Raw genomic sequence first — 6,418 nt, forward strand, 5'->3', positions numbered from 1 at the left:
AATAGAGACAGGGACATCACATCAAGTCCAAAATATTTGACTACTACTATACTTTAATGGAAATACATATCACACATAATTTTATGGAGTGGGGAGTTGCTTGCTTCAAAAAAAGAATAGGCAAATGGGGCATCACAAAGGTAAAGACCATCTTACTAGAATTCGTCATAAAGTTTTAGTATACAGATAAAAATGTCAGGAACAAGCATCCTCAGATATCCATTGCCCTGCTTGTTTGAAACACTGCTTGGTACCATCAGCAGTGCATAGTGATGCTAGTTGGATTTATCACTTTGTGTTGAAGACGGTGTGTAGCATGCTATAGGCCTCTAATGTGTTATGACAAGGGCAATGAATATGAAGGATGCTCATGTCTGATCAGTGCAACTAGTCAATAAATTAAATATCTGATGTGTGACAGTTTTTATCTTTACGTTGACAAGTTCAAACATTCAACTTCTCTATATTAGCAGAGTATATCACATAGGTGTATACCTACTTCCAGGTTAGAAAATATTATATTAAAACTTAAACGGAGTGTTTTAAATTCTGAAAGATTGGCTGTAGGAGTCTTTATTTCATTGGTAAAGTACTCAAGAGAACGTCATTATCAGGAGAAAGAAAACTGGCATTCTACGGATCGGAGCGTGGAATGTCAGATCCCTTAATCGGGCAGGTAGGTTAGAAAATTTAAAAAGGGAAATGGATAGGTTAAAGTTAGATATAGTAGGAATTAGTGAAGTTCGGTGGCAGGAGGAACAAGACTTTTGGGCAGACGAATACAGGGTTATAAATACAAAATCAAATAGGGGTAATGCAGGAGTACGTTTAATAATGAATAAAAAAATAAGAGTGCGGGTTAGCTACTACAAACAGCATAGTGAACGCATTATTGTGGCCAAGATAGACACAAAGCCCATGCCTACTACAGTAGTACAAGTTTATATGCCAACTAGCTCTGCAGATGATGAAGAAATAGATGAAATGTATGATGAGATAAAAGAAATTATTCAGGTAGTGAAGGGAGATGAAAATTTAATAGTCATGGGTGACTGGAATTCGTCAGTAGGAAAAGGGAGAGAAGGAAACATAGTAGGTGAATATGGATTGGGGGGGAAGGAATGAGAGAGGAAGCCGCCTTGTAGAATTTTGCACAGAGCATAACTTAATCATAGCTAACACTTAGTTCAAGAATCATAAAAGAAGATTGTACACCTGGAAGAATCCTGGAGATACTAGAAGGTATCAGATAGATTATATAATGGTAAGACAGAGATTTAGGAACCAGGTTTTAAATTGTAAGACATTTCCTGGGGCAGCTGTGGATTCTGACCACAATCTATTGGTTATGAACTGCAGATTGAAACTGAAGAAACTGCAAAAAGGTGGGAATTTAAGGAGATGGGACCTGGATAAACTGAAAGAACCAGAGGTTGTAGAGAGTTTCAGGGAGAGCATAAGGGAACAATTGACAGGAATGGGGGAAAGAAATACAGTAGAAGAAGAATGGGCAGCTCTGAGGGATGAAGTAGTGAAGGCAGCAGACGATCAAGTAGGTAAAAAGACGAGGGCTAATAGAAATCCTTGGGTAACAGAAGAAATATTGAATTTAATTGATGAAAGGAGAAAATATAAAAATGCAGTAAATGAAGCAGGCAAAAAGGAATACAAACGTCTCAAAAATGACATCGACAGGAAGTGCAAAATGGCTAAGCAGGGATGGCTGGAGGACAAATGTAAGGATGTAGAGGCTTGTCTTGCTAGGGGTAAGATAGATACTGCCTACAGGAAAATTAAAGAGACCTTTGGAGAGAAGAGAACGACTTGTATGAATATCAAGAGCTCAGATGGCAACCCAGTTCTAAGCAAAGAAGGGAAGGCAGAAAGGTGGAAGGAGTATATAGAGGGTTTATACAAGGGCGATGTACTTGAGAACAATATTATGGAAATGGAAGAGGATGTAGATGAAGACGAAATGGGAGATAAGATACTGCGTGAAGAGTTTGACAGAGCACTGAAAGACCTGAGTCGAAACAAGGCCCCCGGAGTAGACAACATTCCATTAGAACTACTGATGGCCTCGGGAGTGCCAGTCATGACAAAACTCTACCATCTGGTGAGCACGATATATGAGACAGGCGAAATACCCTCAGACTTCAAGAAGAATATAATAATTCCAATCCCAAAGAAAGCAGGTGTTGACAGATGTGAAAATTACTGAACTATTAGTTTAATAAGTCACAGCTGCAAGATACTAATGTGAATTCTTTACAGACGAATGGAAAAACTGGTAGAAGCCGACCTCGGGGAAGATCAGTTTGGATTCCGTAGAGATGTTGGAACATGTGAGGCAATACTGACCTTACGACTTATCTTAGAAGAAAGATTAAGAAAAGGCAAACCTACGTTTCTAGCATTTGTAGACTTAGAGAAAGCTTTTGACAATGTTAACTGGAATACTCTCTTTCAAATTCTGAAGGTGGCAGGGGCAAAATACAGGGAGCGAAAGGCTATTTACAATTTGTACAGAAACCAGATGGCAGTTATAAGAGTCGAGGGGCATGAAAGGGAAGCAGTGGTTGGGAAGGGAGTGAGACAGGGTTGTAGCCTTTCCCCGATGTTATTCAATCTGTATATTGAGCAAGCAGTAAAGGAAACAAAAGAAAAATCCGGAGTAGGTATTAAAATTCATGGAGAAGAAATAAAAACTTTGAGGTTCGCCGATGACATTGTAATTCTGTCAGAGTCAGTAAAGGACTTGGAAGAGCAGTTGAATGGAATGGACAGTGTCTTGAAAGGAGGATATAAGATGAACATCAACAAAAGCAAAACGAGGATAATGGAATGTAGTCGAATTAAGTCGGGTGATGCTGAGGGAATTAGATTAGGAAATGAGACACTTAAAGTAGTAAAGGAGTTTTGCTATTTAGGGAGTAAAATAACCGATGATGGTCGAAGAAGAGAGGATATAAAATGTAGACTGGCAATGGCAAGGAAAGCGTTTCTGAAGAAGAGAAATTTGTTAACATCGAGTATAGATTTAAGTGTCAGGAAGTCGTTTCTGAAAGTATTTGTATGGAGTGTAGCCATGTATGGAAGTGAAACATGGACGATAACTAGTTTGGACAAGAAGAGAATAGAAGCTTTCGAAATGTGGTGCTACAGAAGAATGCTGAAGATAAGGTGGGTAGATCATGTAACTAATGAGGAGGTATTGAATAGGATTGGTGAGAAGAGAAGTTTGTGGCACAACTTGACTAGAAGAAGGGATCGGTTGGTAGGACATGTTTTGAGGCATCGAGGGATCACAAATTTAGCATTGGAGGGCAGCGTGGAGGGTAAAAATCGTAGAGGGAGACCAAGAGATGAATACACTAAGCAGATTCAGAAGGATGTAGGTTGCAGTAGGTACTGGGAGATGAAGAAGCTTGCACAGGATAGAGTAGCATGGAGAGCTGCATCAAACCAGTCTCAGGACTGAAGACCACAACAACTACAAGCTTTGTGTAGCCTATGGGATCAAAGCGTATAAACTGTTTAGGTGATTGTCCAATGTGGAGCTTGCATCGTTATGTTGATGCTGATGGGAGAAAAACTCAGGAACTGAAGGTGAAGAGGAGAATGGCGTACAGTGGAGTGTAGACAGCTTCCGAGATGATGTAAGTCCAGTATTCATCACATTTTTGCAACAGTTCTTAAAGAAATTATCATCAAAAACAACTCAAACCACCTGAATTTTGCACAAATACATGTACTTGCAGTTACACTTCAAATGGTCTGAAGCCTACTGGTCTTCCAAAATGAGAACAACCATACCTAGAATACCCAAGTGGCAGCCGTGTACACACCACTACCAAGCAAAGATATAGATGCACCCAAAAGCTGGGCAAACTCAAAGTAAAAGAGATTAAAACCATTTGATTATTGTAACTACTTGGAGACAAAGACAGTATTACAGATGTTAATTTCTTTACTGAAGAAACAAAAGGACTTATAAAGGTTTCTGTACCATTTGCTACAAACACTATGGCAGAAAGAAATGGGATTGCTAGCTCTCATAATTCAGAGGAACAAGAATGGATACAGACTCCTCAGGAAAAATGTGTGCATGTGCCTGAGTGTGAATGGATGCAGCATATCAGCAAAACAGAGATGAGTGCAGTCTTTCTGCATGTTGTGGCACCTGCTAGTTTAGCAGTCGCACTGTGCCACCACTGTCCAGCTCAGAAATGTGCTGTAACCATGAAATCTAGAAGATTGTGACAGTGGTTGATGATGTCATAATATACAGTCGGCAGTTGTTAACTATATCTAAAATATATTGTGAATTTGTTCAGACAAGCGTTGTCGGTAGGAAAATATGTAACTAATATGTTCCAAATTGTAAGTACCAGATAAAACATGTAACAATGGAAAATCCAGGATTAAACGAGACAATATTATGAAAAGGACAGTGGCTACTCACCATATAATGACGATGCTGAGTCGTAGATAGGCACAACAAAAAGCTTTCAGCCTTTTTTGGCATGACATGCTGAAAGCAAAGCTTTGGATCGAGGCAACCAGGTAGATGCAGTGTTTCTTGATTTCTAAAAAGCATTTGACTCAGTACTGCACCTACGCTTATTGTCAAAAGTATGATCATATGGGGTATCAAGTGAAATTTGTGATTGGATTGAGAACTTTTTAGTGGGTAGGACACAACGTGTTATCTTGCATGGAGAGTCATCGTCAGATGTAGAAGTAATTTCAGGTGTGCCCCAGAGAAGTGCATTGGGACCCTTGCTGTTTACGTTGTATATTAATGACTTTGCAGACAGTATTAATAGTAGAATCAAGCTTTTTGCAGATGATGCAGTTTCCTATAATGAAGTACTATCTGAGAGAAGCTGCATAAAAATTAAGTCATGTTTTGTTAAGATTTCAGTGTGGTGCAGAGATTGGCAACTTGCTCTAAATGTTCAGAAATCTAAAATTTTGCACTTCACAAAACCAAACAAAAACGTAGTATCCTCTGACTATAATGTCAGTATGTCACTGTTGGAATTGGACAACTCGTACAAATATCTGGGTTTAACACTTTGTAGGGATATGAAATTAAATTGAATGCTCATACAGGTTCAGTCCTGGATAAAGCAGATGGCAGACATTGGTTTATTGGGTAGAATACTGGGAAGTGCAATCAGTCTACAAAAGAGATTGCTTACAAAGCACTCGTGTGACCCATCCTAGAATTTGCTCAAGTGTGAGGCCTGTACAAGACAGGATAAACAAGGGATATTGAATGTATGCAGAGGAGGGCAGCATGAATGGTCACAGGTTTGTCTAACCCACAGGAGAGCGTCACAGAGATACTGAAGGAACTGAAATGGCAGATTCTTGAAGACAATAGTAAACTATGCCAAGAAAGTTTATTGACAAAGTTTCAAGAACCTGCTCGAAATGATTACTCTAGAAATATGCTACAACCTCGTACATTTTGCTCTCACAGGGATTGTGAGGATAAGATTAGAACAATTACTGCAGGCACAGTGGCATTCTTTCATTCATCCTGCACTCTGTGTGAATGGAACAGGAGGAAACCCTAATAACTGGCAAAATGGAATGTATCCTCTGCCATGCACTTCATGGTGGTTTGCAGAGTATAGATGTAGATGTAGATGTAGACTACAGTCTCTGGTGCTGAGGCCCAAAAGCTGGGATTTTCAGGAAGATACACAGTTAATTGGAGTTAAGAAGTTACAAATTGGAAGTAAATTTTCACTGAAATACATTGTTGCCCATAGCCACCAGGTCAACTACCATAAGGTATCACATGCATTGCAGCTGAAAAATTAATCTGAAGAGGAGATGTTATTGACTTCCTTAACAATAATTATGGTGAAGAACAGTTTTAAAGTCCATGAGCGTGGCCTAAGCAGCCAGACTATGGGTTTTTGTGTGGGTGTGGGCATGTTGCTGATGGTCTTGTTGGCCAAAAGCTAACTTTCTGACACTCTTTTTTGTTATGACTATCTGCTATTCAGCATCTCCGGCAAATGGTGGGTAGCAACTATCCTTTTCTATCCTTTTTGTGATACAGATACAATGTATACATCTCTTAAGAAGAGGAAGTGGATGTCATTTCGTAAAAGTCCCCCCCCCCCCCCCCCCCCCCCCCCCGGATTGACATTTCAGCTAGCATGAAAGATGCGATGGTGACAGTTGTCAGCTATGAAACAACTTTACAGCAATTCTGCCAGTGGACTGCCCCACATATACAGGCAAATAAAAAATCAATAAACAAAGATGGCAAAAAATACAGAACACGGCTTATTGACATGCACAATGTGGAACATTTCATTCTGGTGCCCTTTGTGACAGGACCCAGTCTATTTAAATGCTAGCAAAACACTGAGATTTGCATGAGAGATATACA

This window comes from Schistocerca piceifrons, chromosome 6 (assembly GCF_021461385.2).
Source record: "Schistocerca piceifrons isolate TAMUIC-IGC-003096 chromosome 6, iqSchPice1.1, whole genome shotgun sequence".
In the NCBI taxonomy this organism is placed as follows: Eukaryota; Metazoa; Arthropoda; class Insecta; order Orthoptera; family Acrididae; genus Schistocerca; species Schistocerca piceifrons.